Source organism: Macrotis lagotis, chromosome 6, assembly GCF_037893015.1.
Source record: "Macrotis lagotis isolate mMagLag1 chromosome 6, bilby.v1.9.chrom.fasta, whole genome shotgun sequence".
Taxonomy (NCBI): domain Eukaryota; kingdom Metazoa; phylum Chordata; class Mammalia; order Peramelemorphia; family Peramelidae; genus Macrotis; species Macrotis lagotis.
The window spans coordinates 12,432,870-12,450,281 of NC_133663.1; the positions used below are offsets into that span (position 1 = coordinate 12,432,870).

The 17,412-nt window shown below is 36.6% G+C and overlaps 1 protein-coding gene across 4 annotated transcripts in view; it reads left to right on the forward strand.

The window, feature by feature from the left end:
* The first annotated feature begins 1,306 nt into the window (after positions 1-1,306).
* MBNL1 (muscleblind like splicing regulator 1) overlaps positions 1,307-17,412 on the forward strand; it is a 241,476-nt gene continuing 225,370 nt past the window's right edge. For 2 of the 4 annotated variants that reach the window (XM_074190760.1, XM_074190770.1), the window contains exon 1: positions 1,308-1,413. The gene's annotated coding sequence lies outside the window, so the exon portion shown is untranslated. Of the gene's footprint in view, positions 1,414-17,412 lie in introns of all 4 variants that reach the window. The other 2 variants (XM_074190779.1, XM_074190774.1) reach the window with 2 other exon arrangements.

Below are 17,412 nucleotides of genomic sequence, written 5' to 3' on the forward strand. Positions count from 1 at the left end.
GAAGGACATCAGTAAGGTACTGAGGAAGAACGAATAGGTGGTGAATGGTCTTTTGGGTAGTGTAAGTTCAGTGGACTCAATCCAGAGATGTCCTGAGAACCTGTATGCTTTTTTAAAAAACATTTTTAACTGTTGAAAGCAATAGGGTTAAGTGACTTGTCCAAGGTCACACATTTAGGTAGCTATTATGTGTCTGAGGATGGATTTGAACTCGAGTCCTCCTGACTTCAGGATGGGAGCTTGATCCACTGTGCTTCCTAACTTTCTGCAGGGAACAACTTCAACATTTTGATATATAAAGGGGGTAAAGGTTTCCTACGCATTGGCAGTGATCATCTTCCTTCTGAGCTCCTGAAAAGCCAAGTCTCACTCCCCATGGGTATCCACATGTGTTCAAATGGTGGCTTGCACATACATGTGCTCACCCACCCATGCACATATATGCCAGCCCTTGGCTTCAGTTGTCTGGGTAGCTCAGTAGTAGAAGGTTTGAATGTTTTCTTTGCTTGCCCTGGCACAGCAATTGTGGTTACACAGCTCTAGCATAAGAGATGAGCTCGGGGCCGCTGGGACATCATTTATTTCATTTCAGTCTCTGCTCCCGCTGTCCTCTAGTTTTTTTCTTTTACTACCAAAACGTGACAGGAACTGAACTAATGAGGATTTGAGACTAGTTCTCTGTAAAAAAGAAAGAAAAAGTCCCCCAACTCCAGGCCCCACACCTGCCTGCTGATCTTTGCCACTGGACCTGGGGGAGAAGATAACTCTTGATAAGAAGCAGTAGCAGCTTCTTGATACTCTATCTCTGAGTCACAGAAGTCTGCAGGAAGGAAATAGAAGACCTGGGGATGAGAAACCACTACCCAGATTCCAAGAAAAAAGGAGTTTCGCTTAGCCCTCCTTGCTTCTCTAACCTCCCCCCACTCAAAACAGATGTTCACTCTCATATTAACATTTGAGTCATAACCTGAAGACTTAACAGTAGTTGATTTTAAAGTGTGATTCCACTCTAGGTGAGCCATCCCTTCCATTTGGAGGGACAGGATCTATTTCTCGGTGACTGTCGTGCAGTGAATCCTATTTCTTTCCCAAATTTTGCATTTTCATCTCTTGAGTTTTTTTAAAAAAAACATAGATACATGTGAAACACCGCCTGTTGCCGTGGTTACTATTTTAGGATGTGAGTAGCTAATTTCATGTTCTCTATACGATTTGAAAAGCATAATTATTCTGGTCTTCTACTACTTCCTCTTTCGTTGGCCCACCATCATTTACTGGGGGGGGGGGAGGGGAGGAGGATGAGAATGTGGTAATTAGTTGAGAGCCTACAGCATTCACCACATCTCTTTGAGGCACTGGTACCGTTATCTAACCAGGCAGCTCTGAGTCTTGAGTTGCAACAAAGACAAACAGGTAAGAAGGCACATTTCTAATTTTTGTCAAACTAATCAATTCGTATTTACGTCACATCGGTTGAATTACTGGCCAAATTACGAAGGGGTGGTGGAACTGTCTGGGCAGTGGGCAATCACTATTTCTCATAGAAATATGTTGAACGCTCATAAACTGAACAATTACACACAAAAAAGCAAGACTTGAAAATTCCAAACTCTAACTTTGTTTTTTGATGATTTTAATGGTAATCATAGAAATGCATTCTTTCATAGTACTACGAAAAGTTGTTAGTTTTGAAACGACTTTGGCATATTTTCTAGTTTCCTCACTAACTCTTTGCTTTTTTTCCTCATTTTTGTTTGCTCATAGCCAGACAGCCACATTTAGCAGGTCTTTGAGTATTTACTATTTTCTTTGCTAATCTATTATTGACTTTATTTTTTTAAATAAAAAATATACTGTAACATTCAGCTTCTACATTTTGTTTTCTTAATGCAGAATTTGGAACTACAGAACATGTTTCTTCAGATAGAGAAGTGTTATTATAAGTGAAATCCTTATCCTTTAATATTTGCCTTTTCCTGCTCTTAACTATGCTTCTCATAGCTACTGATGTTTAAGAATTAAAAATGGTGCAAGAATTGCACCAAAGTTCTCTAGGGTCCTGCCTCTGGACTCCTAATGAGTCCTCTGGACTCATTAGAAGCTCAAGTGAAGTTGACTTTCCTGTATCTGTCAGCAGGAAAAGGCTCTTCAATAAATTGGCCAATAAACATGAGTGTTTAGTTTTCAGTGACAGGTTGATGAATTTTCATCTTCTTTTTTCATTGATGTAATTTTATAAAATTATCCCATTCAAAATTTGTTTCTTTGAGCAACGCCATGAAATCCATATCAATGTTTCATTTTCATATAACAATTGAAAAAATCAGAGGGAAACTGTAGAAAAAAATTCCATTTTATAATATTTTTATTATGAATTCAATCTATCAAATGGAAACACATCAATATGCATTTTTTTAAAAAGTTGGTTGGATATGATATTTTGAATGTTTTATACAGTTTGATTTACTTAAGGGTATATATCAAATTTAATGCCGTTTCTTTTTAAAAGAAAGACTTTTTATTCTTTAAAAAATTTTTGTACTCTATTTTTTAATGGTAGTCAGTAATATTTCTAAATGTTTTGAACTTTAAGAAAAATAAGTTTATTAGGAAAATGACATTTATGTGATAGTGAAATTCCTGACAGCCTTATAGGTAGCCAAATTTATAGTTTGGCTAGTAGGTTCAACCTTACTTTTTAATTTATAAATAGTAAAAGATGAGAAATATGAGACCTTCAGGGTTTCAGGACTAAATGAAGAATGTGCGAATGCTTAATATTTAACATGATTTTGGTGAGACTAAACCTATGGTTTTTGCAAATAATGTTCATTTTGCCATCAACCAGTGATTTCAGTTAAGAGACACATCCTTTTTTTCCCCTGGGTTAATTTTACAAATGGTAATGGATGTTTGTGCTGACTTAAACATAGAACATAGAATGGAGAAGCAAATAGGCCACAAGTATCTTAATTTCATTGTTGTTGCCATATATGTTCACATAACTTGCTACTGTTTGACTTTAGGTAGAAGGAAAGTCTATCTTCCATTTTGTTTTGTTTTTTAAGTATGGAGATGAAAACTTTAGAGAAAATTTCACAGCTTAAGCTGAGTCAGAATTGCGTAGTTAAATTGATAATAGCATGAGGCTATTGATTTCTATATCAATATTTTTATATTATTTGAACTGAGATAATTTGTAAATCAAAATATTTTTCTTTTATTAAAGAACTGAAGAATCATTTTCAAGCACTGTTTTTTATTTATCAAGCCTTTCATTCTAATAAGAAAATATTTTAGGGATCTATAATGCATTTTAATAGTATTCTTGCAAGTCTTTGTGTAAATGCACATTTGTACATTTATATAGTTTAAATATATTTTATATATTTATAACATGAGAATATAAGCTACAAAGGAAAATAAGCTATGGACCAAACTATTATAACTAAAATCTGCAGTTGTATTATTCAGAAAGGATAAGCACCACCAACTGCAATTTAGAAGGGTCTACAATATTTCTAATAATGACGTCTTAGTTATGAAATTTGTATATCTTCCAATTTACGACCAATAGATTTTCTTTCTTTACAATTTTGTTTTTGTGGAAATCTTTGAAGTTTCAGCACTGACTACATGGGTGGGTGCTCTGTGATACAAGGATGACTAGAAAGACCATTTGAATTGTTTTGAGGAGAAGAGCAGGAAGAATTGCAACACCCATTTGTCATTTTGCATGATTCACAAGGGGACAACGCGCCGGATCTTAACTACGATTAAGTTAGACGCTAGCCAGCTCTCCACTTGAAGATGTTAGTAATTAAAAACTATCCTATGCACACTGATTTTAAGCCACAGATAGCATGAAATTGTGAGAGTTAGAGCTGCAAGGTTTAACTTAAGTATTCTTAACCACCATTAATATCCAAAGTGAAACAATCAATTGAATATTTCCAACCAAAGTTGTAATCATTTGATTTTGCAGCCCTGTTATATATTGATTTTTCAGTGCCTTAGGAGACAGAGTTTGCCTCATCTATTGATGCAAATTTCTTTGACCATATTTTAACCCTTTCCTCATCTCTCTATGACAAATAGGAGGAATGGTGTGGAGGCAATTTAGATTTCTATGTTATTATTAATTTATATATATATATATATGACTATAATAATAGCTACAAAAAGTATACCTAATTACACATGTACATATATATTATTTATATAACATATGTATATATTTATATATGTGTGTGTATATATATATATATATATATTTCTAGAGAGTCTACCTTCTCTCAAACACAAAGACACACATATATATCATATGTTATCTACATCTGTCTATTATATACACATGCTTAAGGTACCATTTAACCTAGAAAAGAAAAGAAAATCTCTACAAATGAGGTACAGGAGCAGACTGGAATTGACAAGGCACTCAATCAAAATAATGCTGAACAACAACAAACTGAACATTAAAGCTTTGATAGTAAATGCATTATTCATGGTGGAGAATTCTAAAGAAGAGGCTAGGGTATCATATCTTTGAGTCATAATTAGGTTAATGCTTTTTAGTTAAATAGTGAAATATTTTAGCCAGAAATCTTTCTATTTGACTGCAGCAGCATGTGTCCTCAGAAAGATAAAACATTCAGATTAATTTGTTTTAAGGCAAAAATTTTTTTGACTGGAGTATATAATTTTTATTCAAAATTCTATTTCAGTTTCTTGCGTTAACTGGTGAGCTCAACAGTGGATCAATGATAACTTATTCCATTTAGGTCCTAGCATTAATAACCAGAATATCCACGGGGTGACTCAGGTTTTTAAGAAAGATTTTATTTATTTTGAGTTTTACAATTTTCCCCCATTCTTACTTCCTTCCCCCCCACAGAAGGCATTCTGTTAGTCTTTACATCATTCCCATAGTATGCATTGATGTAGGTTGAATGTGATTAGAGAGAAATCATAACCTTAAGGAAGAAAAATAAAATATAAGAGATAGCCAAATTACATAATTAGGTAATGGTTTTTTTCCCCTAAATTAAAGGTTATAGTCCTTGGACTTTGTTCAAACTCTACAGTTCTTTATCTGGACAAAGATGGTGTTCTCCATTGCAGACAGCCCCAAATTGTCCCTGATTGTTGCACTGATGGAATGAGCAAATTGATCAATGTTGCTGTTAGGGTGGACAGTGTTCTTCTGGTTCTGCTCATCTCTCTCAGCATCAGTTCATGCAAATCCTTCCAGACTTCCCTGAATTCCTGTCCCTCCTCCCTTCTAATAGAACAATAGTGTTCCATGACCTACATATACCACAGTTTGCTAAACCATTCCCCAATTGATGGACATTCACTTAATTTCTAATTCTTTGTTAAGGCAAATATTTAAGATGGCAATAGAAAAGGGTTTGACTTTAAATAGATCTAAATAGATTTTAAATTATAAATGGAATCTGAGTTAGTACTTGTGATAACTCACATAGGCACTCTACTGGAAAAAATGATTGCATTGAACATATTAATTTTCTATATTGTTTAATAGATAATTATTCATCTTAGAATAACTATCCACCACCCCCCCCAACCATATTACATGAGCCTTCCACTCTAAATTTTTTTAAAGGGGAAAAGCAATGCAGACAAATGAACCGCTATGTAGAATCTGAGAGTATGTACATTCTTGCATGTTTGGGTCTACATAGTCGCAAGTATAGATGTCCCTGTGCACATTTAACTAGGCATATATTTATATTTCTTTGCACACACATAGATATAACTATATACCCATAAGTGTATGTGTGTGTTTATAACATTCCCACTCATAGTCATTGTCTTCTACAATGATAGGAAAGAAGCTGTGGATGGTTATTTAAAATAAAAATGCAACAGCATCTTCAGCTGTGTGATAAATTGTTATTTAGGGGCATAGTGGATAGACTGCTGAGGCAGAATTAGGACAAGTCTATCCTCAGGCCCTTATTACCCATGTGACCCTGGGCAAGTTACTTCACCTGTTTGCCTCAGTTTTCTCTTCTGTCAAATGAACTTGAATGAAATGATAAACTACTGTATTATCTTTGCCAAGAAAATCCCCAAATTGGGGCAACTAGGTGACACAGTGGATAGAGCACCAGCCCTGGAGTCAGGAGGACCTGAATTGAAATCTGGCCTCAGACACTTAATAATTACCTAACTGTGTGACCTTGAGCAAGTCATTTCACTCCATTGGTTTGGGGGGGGGGGGCAAGAAAATCCCAGATGGGGTCACAAAAAATCAGACATGACTGAACAGCAGCAATGACAAATTGTTATCTGGTTTCGTCCTGAGGTGTGCTAGCTATGTTCCCTAAGCTTCAAAATGGGTATTTTTGTTTCCATTTCCCTTAAAAAAAGCAAGCAGAAAAACAAACACCCAATGTATTGGAAAGTGAATGTAAATGCTTCATGTTCCAATTGGGTAATTTCAATATTGCGGAAAAGAAGGCATTTGAGTCAGAAATGTAAAGTAAACAAAATTCATTGAGTTGCTCCAGAAGCAATTATGAATCATCTGCTGTGCGTGTGTATGTGCTAAGTGGTGGGGGAATGCGGAAAGGCAAATGTGCCTCTGCTCTCAAGGAGCTCACAATCTAATGGCGGAGACAGGATGAACATAGTTCTGTACCAATTGGCTAGCACATGACTTCCTTGAGGGCACAATCTGTTTGTGCCTCTCATTTTCTCCTGCAATATAATAGATGTTTAAGGAATATCTCTTGACTCTTGTAGAGAAGGAGTAAGATTCTTCACTTTCTTTTTTTAAGGGAAATCATGTGATGGATGCTGGCAAAGGGCTTCTTCCATAGTGATTGCCCTTGATTCATCCTGAAGCTATGAATTGAGAAGAAGACATCATTATTTGTGGTGTATTATGGAGGGGGAGTAAAATCTCTAGGATTAGGCCTAGACCCTATCTTTCCTGATCTGTATTTTATCGGAAAGTGAGATGAATGCAAGTTGTGAAGGTTTGGCAGATATGATGAGATGCCCTCTGGAGGGATGATCCATGGTATAGGAACACACATTGTAATCGTTCAAACAGATCCAAATTCTCAACTAAAGTGGAGAAGATGGTTGGAAAAAAATAAAAAATAAATAGGGGCTAATGTCAATTGCTATTTTTAAATTTTGAACATTTCATTAAGAAGCATCACAGATTCCATGGGATCTTAATAGGACTGAGAAATAGAAGTCCAAATCTATTTTCAGATAAGGCAACTGAGGCCCAGAGGTAATGAATGATTGATCCAAGGATAGATAGATCAATAATCAGGATTTAAAAACAAGTCCTCTTCCTTCTTCCTTCTCACCCATACTCCCCATGTTGACTATGACTAATGGAAATTTCACTGGAGTTCTTTCATTTGTAACTTTGGCTGTGTAGGTGAGATTTTATGCTTTGCCAAAATCCTTCTAAACTTGGAAACAAATTCATTTCATTCTGGAAAAATCACAAGTCATCAAGTTATCCTGGGTGTGTAAAAAAAAATAGCGTCATAAGTCTTTTAGTACCAGGCTTTTTCACTCGAGACAAGCCAATACAGTTATTTTTTTCACACGTAAGTTTCATTTTTAGTGACCTGGAGTAAGCATGTTTAAGAAGGACCAAGGCAGAAGCTCTTCCAACTGTTTTAAGTCACACCTAATTAAAAGTATAGCCCTGATCTTCAGGTACCGGAAAAGTCCCCATTAGGAATATTTCAACCAAACCTATGCCAAGTGACTCATTCAGGCTCATATAACTAATAAATATCCAAGCCAGAGCTTGCTCCATTTCCATTCTTCCATCCACTCTCCTCCACTGCCTCTTGAACCAGTTGTAATACTGTCCTTCAGTGGCCTCCTCCACCAATACTTATGGTTGCCTTCCCAATGTGACACAATTTTTACCACTTCCAAAGAGCCAATCCTAAATTAATCCTCATAATAATAAGTGATATTGTCAAAGAAGTGTAAGATTTGCAAAATGTTTTCCAAATGTTTTCTTATTTAATTCTCACATCTCCAAATGGCAAATGAAAACAACTGACACAGGCAGAAGGTAAATGACTTGTCTGTGATCACAAGTCAAGTTTGAACTCAGCTCTTCCTGATTCCTGATCTGTCATACTCTGTATCTACTGATACATCATCATCAACTGCTTCATTCCCTTTTAATCTATGTACTTTTTACCTTTCCTGGACATTGTTCATTCTGCCTCTTCTTTTTCTTGTCATTTCCATGTCACTCTATAAGTTTTCTCTGAAAAATTATGGTGATACATTTGTGCTTTTCTTCCTTCCTCCCTCCTATTCCCAACCAGCTTAGGCTGAAAACAACTGAATACAGGGAGCTGATTCATTTATACATCTTTCTAAAAATGGCTCATTTAAAAAAAAATGGCTCAGATTGCTTTGGGCCTAGGGTTGGATTATTCATTCAACAAATATTCATTAAGTGCATATCGTGTATTTCTTTGGTAAAAATCCAAACTTGGGGGACAGGTTGAAGAGCATCAAGATGAATAAGACCCTTGAGTCACCGAATGTTAGGACTGCCAATTAGTCCAAACTGTAACTGCAAGAAATCCTCAATAACATTCTACATTCTTAGAGAATTCAATGCCTGAAATCCTTTTCATCCTCATTTCTGCCCATGCCCAACTTGTTTAGCAGACTTTTCCAAAATTCCTTAATACTGGAGCTTGCCCATGGAGACTTGCCCATAGAGACTATCTCCTAATGTGGGTTATTTGTGTCTGACCTATGGCACAACCTTCTGAGCTCATGATAATATTTAGCCTTCATTTTCAAGGAAGAACATGACATTAGGGAGGTGATGCCAGGTCACCACATTATTTGACTTTGAGTGAGGGGAGCTGTGCTGAGTCACCACCTTCACTTTCTTCTTCAGAGCCATCTGAGTCTAATGACCAGATATGAATCGGGACAACTGGAGATGACCTTGGATGTGAGGCAGTTAGAGTTAAGTGACTTTACCAAGGTCACACAGCTAGTAAGAGTCAAGTATCTGAGGCTGGATTTGAACTTCTGTCCTCCTGACTCCAAGGCCAGTGTTCTCTCTGAGCCTATAGTGGCCTGATGAGCCATGGTCAGACGCACTCTACCTTGAACCAGGTATAGTTGATGCCATTTGGTCCTCTTTGAGCATGAAGGACAACCACCACCCGTGAACACTGCCACCTATAAGCGCCACCTCCATGGGTTCATCTGCACATAGTTGTTTGCATGTCTTCTCTCCTATTAGCACATGACTTCCTTGAGGGCACAATCTGTTTTTACCTTTTATTTTCTCCTGCAATATAAGAGATGTTTAAGGAATAGTTCTTGACTCTTGTAGAGAAGGAGTAGGACTCTTCAAGAACCTTAATGTAGTAGAAAAGATAAACAATGTCTACCAAGGAGCATGAATTGAAGGAAACGCATTTATACAGTACTCTGCTAAGCACAGCAAGCAAGTTCAAAGAAAGGCTCTCAGTCCCTTCCCTCAAATAGCTTAAATTCCAATTTGGCAAAACAACAAATACAACAATTTTCGTTGAAAAGATAGCAAGGGCAATTTGTTGTCTCAGATTCTTCGTGATCACATTTGGGGTTTTCTTCACAAAGATATTAGAGGGTTTCGGCATGTCTTCTCCAGCTTCTTTTAGAGATGAGGAAACTGAGTCAAATGGTGGTCTAATGAATTGGCCAGGATTGCACAGCTAGTAAGAATCTGATTTGAAATTGGGAAGATTTTCCCAGGCCCGCTGGAATCTAGCCTTTTTCTACTCCATCACCTAATTGTCCCACAGATCCACCTAGCTAGAGGATCATTCACTTGTGTTACTATCTTCAGTACTTAACAGTGTTTCTGGTTTCTTGTCAGTATTTAAAAATCATATATCTATGTATATCTAAATCTATATCTACATGTATACCTATCTATCTAGATACAAAAATCCATATTTATATATACACATATGTTTGTAAATGTCTATGTAGATATGTATGGATTGATTGACTGAATAAAGTGGATAGTTGGCCTGGGCCTTAATGTATCAATTCATTAGGTGAATGGAAATAATAATAATAGTAATAATAATAATATTGTTGTTCTTACAGTAAGGGACTGTACCAAGGCAGAGATCCAGGTGAACTTCTCCCACGTAAGAGCTGACCAGGCCAAGATGAAGGGGGTCAGAGCAATGGACTGGAGTGTGTTTACTTTAATCTTAGCTTTACACGATCATGGCGCCAGGCCCTATCTTTGATACGTGCATCTCTGTACTTTTAGTCTTTGGATGTAAGAAGGTGCTATTCATGTCTCCCAAGGCTGTAGATTTTCTAAGTAAAAGGGCCATTTAAAGTTGAGATTTTAACTCTTGCCCTGAATTTCTATTTTCCCTTTATCCTATGATATTGCAAGCTACATTTGGCGTGTGTGACTGTTCGTTTGGACTGAAGACACCATCAGGAAACCCTTTTGTTTCACAAGCAGCAGGCAGTTGCAGGCAGACTGAAAGATCTCTAGTGATATCAAGTCTAGCATGCACGTGTATTTTTAGGTTCCTTTTTTAATGGCTCAACATAAAATATCTCAACCAGGATGCTATGGTGAGTAGAGAACATGATCTGGGAGTCAGCAAGATTGGCATTTCAGCCTGGCCTGTAACCTCAGAGAATTCTCTCTCACTCTTAATTGTAGAGCCGGCCCTGACCTGCTTTGGCAGAAAGGGGTTCTTTCACCAAATCTCAAAAAAAAAACCAACAAAAAAACAACCACAATATTTGCTATTCTCTGTATTGCCTGGCCTTGACTGGACCAATGGCAGATGCTTCTTGGATGTCCTCTTCTTCAGTGCCTCCTAGAAAAAGAGAATGGGGAAGCTGTTAGCTTTTCAATGGAAAGGCACCATCTCTGGAACCAAGAAGAGAGGTTCTGATCCACCAAGAGAGTTTTACATGGATGATCTGGTCTGTGTATGATGACCATCTTATGACGACATTTGTTGTACTGTCTTCCTCAATTAGAATTTAAGCTATTTGAGGGAAGGGACTAAGAGAATTTCTTTGTACTTGCAACTCTGCCTCCCATGTTTAGCAGAGTCCTCTATAAATGCCAGTTTCCTTCAATTCATGCTTATTGGTGGACACTGCTTATCTTTTCTACTACATTAAGATTCTTGAAGAGATTCTCCTTCTCTCCAAAAGTCAATCATTTCCCAATTTGTGAAAAAATAGTTTTGGTCTAGGGAGTCTTTGACTTCCTTTGGGCTTCATCTGCCATCTCCCTCTCCCCTTGGGGCCCTTTTCTCTCACTGACAAGTTCTTTCTGGAACCTTCACTTTGAGGAAGGCCCCAGATCAGCCTTGCTTCCCTCCATGATTCTCTTCTCCCCTCCCCCAACTTTTTAACATCCCTTATTATTTTATGGGTTATCTTCTTCAGTAGAATGTAAGCCCTTTGAAAACAAACACTATCTTTGTTTTCTTTTTTTTACATATTTGTAGTTCCAGTACTTAGCATAATGACTGATACATAGCAAACTTTTAATAAATGCTTGGTGACTCTGGATTTCATTAACCTCTCTAGACCTCAATTTCCTCATATGTCAATCCATTAAAGGAACTGGGCTAGTTGATCTGGAAGGTCAATTCTTATTCTCAGTCTATGATCTTGAAGTTTCTTTTGTACAGCTCTTGTAGGTACTGCTGACTAGTCCTCTCCCACCCTGTAGCAAATAGATTTCTGATGAACACCAACCTTTCCCTTCTTGTCTTAGCCCAGTGACTGGCCCCAGCTTGGCCCTAGAATCCTACATAATTTTAATTGTACTGAAGAACTGTGCTTCTTGGTTTTAGTAATAAAAAACAGAAAAAGCCTGAGGGTACCTATCAGCTGATCCCAGGAAAAATAGGGTTTTCCCTCTTGGTTTCTGACTCGAGAGGAATATGAACCAACCAACTGCTTGGTGTTGATTCCATCCAAACCACCCTGCTTCTTTTTCATTTCTGAGCTTCTCCAGACTCATCCCTTGCTGGTATTTACCATGTGACCACTTCTTGTAATTTTTTTCTAAGTTAGAGCCTTCCCAAGAATTAATTGCAAACAATATCTATGACTTTTGGTGGTTTTTTTTTTTTTAGAAATCCAAATTCCCCCAATTATTTCATTTTTATTTGCAGAAATGAAGCTCAGATCTTGCCAGGATTTTCTAATATAGGATTTAATTTTCTCAGGGAACCATTTGTCTAAAATGTAGGTATAGAAAAAGACCCTTTTGAAAAAGTAATAATAGATGAAAAGGTGAAGTCAGAGGACCTTGGTTTGCCAGGTCTCATGTGACTAAAACTCTTTGGGGGAAATAAAAAGCTTGCCTGTGTGTGTTTGTGTCTGGTTCTGGGGCTATGATCACTGATTTAGACTATAATGTTTAGAACAAAAAAAAAATCTACTTTTGCCCTCTCTTGCCAGACTGACAATCTATTCAAGAGTCAGTGAAGTAGTACCAAGTAGTACCAAAGTTGAAGTTGTCTATTAATAACAACAGAATTCTATAAGGGTGCTAGCCTGGACGCATAAAGAAAATGTTATTTCTACTTCTACTGAGCATATTGGAACAAATTTTACCAAAATTATTAATATATCCATAGGAATACAACATAGTTTATGGCTGGAATTGTGTGTGTGTGTGTGTGTGTGTGTGTGTGTATTGAGACACAAACATGATGACAATGATGATAATACATGACTTTCCTGATGATGTGGTCTTTTGTATATGTTTTCATATCTCTATATGGAGACACAAAATAATAAATAATTTAATTTAAAATATCAATGTAAAGCAATAGGTGACACATTGCTTAGAGAACTGAGTCAGGAAGTTGTGAGTTCAAATTTTGCCCAAGACACAAACTAGCTTTGTGACTGGGTAAGTCACTTAACCTCTGTTTGCCTGAGTGTCTTTAATGTAAAAATGAGCACAATAATGACACCCACCTTGCAGGATTGTTGGAGGATCAGATGAGATTATTATTATAAGGTTGTATAAATATAAATGATAAAGTGCTATGAATGCTGATTCTATTTCCCTTCCCTTTCACTGTCTAAGGATTGTGAAGCACTTTACCCAAAATAATTCTGTAGTATAGTTAAGATTTTTAGAAACTGAGGCACAGAGAAGTACAGAGAATTTTTTTTTGATGCTACTGTTAAGAGTTAAGATTGAAGCCTAAACCCAAGGATGTTTGTTCTTCTCCTACAAAATTGTATAGACAGGGCAGTTAGGTGGCCCACTGGATAGAGCACTAGCCCTGGAGTCAGGAGGACCTGAGTTCAAATCTGCTCTCATATATTTAATAATTACCTAGCTATGAGGCCTTGGACAAGTCACTTAACTCCATTGCCTTGCAAAAACAAAACAAAACAAAAACAAAACCAGAAAGAAATAACAAACAAAATCAAATTGTATAGACATCCATAAATGTATGTGTGTAAATTCCTTGCTTCCTCTGCTCTATGTCAGGTCCTGGGGGTTAAGTATTGAAGATACATAAACAAATAGTCTCTCACCTCTGGGAATTTACTTTCTATTAGGGGGTAAGGAATAGGCATAGTAAAGATAAATGCAAAATAGAAAGAAAACCATGAAGTCACTCTCCAAGGTAAAACCAGTTTATCTTTTATTCTAGAGAAAGAAGGGAATCCCTTGTAATTTATTGAGAGGGAAGTAATCAGGTCATATCTGGTCTTAGCAAAAATGATTATGGTAACTATTTGAAGGATGAATTGAAGAGGAAAGGGACTAGAAATCTCCGTTAGAATGTTGGTTCCTTGAGGAACTTTTTTTTTTTTTTATTCCTTTCCTTTGTTGGTAGCTAGAGTGGTCAGTGCTAGACTGTGATTGAAAAAGTCTTGAGTACAAATCCAGACCAAGGGAATAGGATGGTTAAAAGTAATGAAATCAAACTTAAATAGAAAAGAGGTCCGTGTTCCATGAATAGCTGATGCCCAATAAATGCTTGCCGAGTTGACCACTAATCTTTCTCTCTATATTTGCTATGCTTTAACTTAGGATTTAAAAATGTATTAAAGGGGGCAGCTAGGTGGCACAGTGGATAAAGCACCGGCCTTGGAGTCAGGAGTGTACCTGGGTTCAAATCTGGTCTCAGACACTTAATAATTACCTAGTTGTGTGGCCCTGGGCAAGCCACTTAGCCCCATTTGCCTTGCAAAAAAAAAAAACCCCTAAAAAAAAATGTATTAAAAGTCTTGCGATGAAAAAGTGGTCACCAATTTATAGGCATGTACTCCACCACTGTAAACAGACAAACTGACACCAAGTAGACCTTGGTATGTCCAGTGGGTAAGCCGAACTGCTGCTTCATCTGGACAAACCCAGTTCATGCTCTTGACATGCCTATGGAAGCAGGCCAGGGATTGGCAGCCTCCTCACAGATAGCATGCCAAAGTTTCAACTCCTTTCCTTCTGAGTGAACTCCTTTGAGTGGGGGCAAATAGCCGAGAATGGGCCAAATGCCAAGTTAATGAGGGAAAAGGAAGCAAGACAGTGGGAAAGACAGCATGATGGCATCAGCTGCTCTACAAGTCAATTGTCCTAGATGTCTGTAGAGGCCAATGGCCAAGGGAAAAAGAATTTTACCATGTTCATTTTTTTTGAATTAATGAGACACTAAATTAAAAAAAAAAACACTTTGTTTTAATGGGGACTGAGGGAAGGGACAGTTAACCAGTAATGACATCATGCAATACCCTTCCCTTTCTGATTCCTAATGATCCCTTTTAACTCCAACATATCAGCTAGTCTTTGTTGCCAAACACTTTCTATCATCTTCCAGGCATTAATGAGAATGAAAACTGAAGAAAACAATCTATTTAAGGAATCTCTCAGTGAAGGCAGCATTTTCTAAGAATAAATACCTTTTCAGACAGATACCAAAAAAAAAAATCTAGACTGGTTAAGCCTTTAAATTTGGTTTTCTTTCGAATGGTAGAATTTATGGAGAAAGGACCTGGTGTGGATAGTATCCTTAATGCTTTTATCTTTTAAAAATTTTATAGTTCTTAATAAAATGTAAGGAAGGAAAAATCTACATTCAGGGAATAGAAGGGCAGTTAAATAGTAATAGATGCAATAGACTTGATATGTAGTAATGAAATGCATAGTTGGGGATCAGATGAAAGCTTTTTACTTTATTATAATTTGAGACTATTATAAACTAAAATTCCAGTGTATTCTTACTTCTAATCAGTTTGAGTTTACTCTTTGTGTCTTCTCAGGGATTATTTTCTCTAAATGGCTCTACTTCTGTTTATTATTTCCTTCTCTTCTCTGCAGTTAATAAAATTAAAAAAACCTCTCACCTTTAGTGTGATTCCTAATCCTATTAGTTTATACAGGTAAGATACTTCACAAATTCTCAACAATTTTTAATTCCATCACATTAAGTTATTCTAGCATTTTTTTCGAATCTCACCAAATGTTTTCCAGGATGTAAATTTGAAACAGAGAGATTAAAAAGTTATGTACTTTTTAAAAATAAAATTTTAATGAAAAATACTTAATTTTTCTATTACCCAAATTTCTACCCATTTCTAGAGAATTCCTCTAAAGAAAGGATTTAAAATAAATAATAGGAGAAAAAAGCTCAACTAAATAATCAACACATGTAATATTCTCCAGTCATAAACTCTAGCTTTGAAAGGATTGAAGGGAGGGCTTCAAGTTTGTGCCCTAGAATTTTACACTATTCAATTGTTCTGCAGTTACTAATACTTCTACTTGCTGTTCTGTCTTGTGCAAAATGGGAGTAATAGCACCTCCAGCCAGTGTTGTTGCAAGAGAAAATGAATGAATATTTTAACGTGATTTGCAAACTTTCAAGTGCTATATAGTTATTCTTATTGTTGTTATCAAAGTCTTGAATCCATTGTTGCATTGTTTCTGCTCACATCACTGCATCAGTTCATACAAGTCCTTTAGAGCCTCTACTTCCATCATGTTCGTTGTTCTAATAATTCAGCAGTAATCCTTTGCATCTATGTTCTGTGTTTTATTTAACCATTCCTCCATCTGCTTGCTTCTGGTTTTTGGGGGGCAGTAAAGTGCTACCGTAAATATTTTGGTATATACATGACCCTTCTTTTTGACATTGACTTTCTTGATGTATTATGCTTAGCAGAGGAATTTCTAATTCAGGAATATTAACATTTTTTTTTTTAGATTTTTGCAAGGCAAATGGGGTTAAGTGGCTTGCCCAAGGCCACACAGCTAGGTAATTATTAAAGTGTCTGAGATCACATTTGAACCCAGGTCCTCCTGACTCCAGGGCCGGTGCTTTATCCACTCCGCCACCTAGCTGCCCCAAATATTAACGTTTTTCATCATTTTATTTGCTGAGTAATGAAGTGCCTTTCAAAACTGTTGGACCAATTCACATTTCCATCAGTAGTGCATGTCTTTTCTAAACTCTCTAATACATAGACCATTCTGGGTCTTTAAAATTCACTTTTTCTTTTAGTTTTTTTTTTTTTTTTTTGTAAAGTGATGGGGTTAAGTGGCTTGCCCAAGGCCACGCAGCTAGGTAATTATTAAGTGTCTGAGGCCACATTTGAACTCAGGTACTCCTGACTCCAAGACCAGTGCTCTATCCACTGAGCCACCTAGCTGCCCCTTAAAATTCACTTTTTAGCACTTTTTTGAGTATAAAATGGAAAAGTTATTTTGATTTGCATTTCATTTAATTATTACTAATTTTAGCTTTCAAACACTTAGAAATAAAAAAATAAGGGGGCTAAAAAGAAAACAATTTTCCAATCTGGTTTGCTCAGTCAGATTGAGGACTCTTTACCCCATTCACTTTATAGATGTATAGGAATTAGGAAACAGATCAAGATGGAAAGAATCAAAGATGTCTCCACTACCAAGAGTGGAAATCTCTAGAGATTTTAAGGTGGAATATTAAGCTGGAATCACCCCTACACCTGGCAATCTTTAGGCTCTTCCTAGAAGCTAGTTCTATATGTGGCCTATGATAGGCAACTAATAAATACTTGAAGATTTATTGATAATAATCTCACTATACTAGATGGAAAAGAAAAGAGTCAAAGAGGAAAACAAAGAAATGAACATTCAGGTTTTAGTATCAAATGTAAGATTGGAATTCAGGTCTTCATGTCTTCAACTCCATCACTCATTCCTTTGACCCTTGCTGCCTCACTGTTACCAAATTTTCATACGTGCATATTAGAAACAATATGAAAGAATTAAACTTTTCAGTATTTTTTGTTTGTGGAACATTTGGGTTTTTTATATTTTTACTTCCAGATTCTCTTTCTTCCTCTTCTCCCTTTCCTTATGAAGGTGAA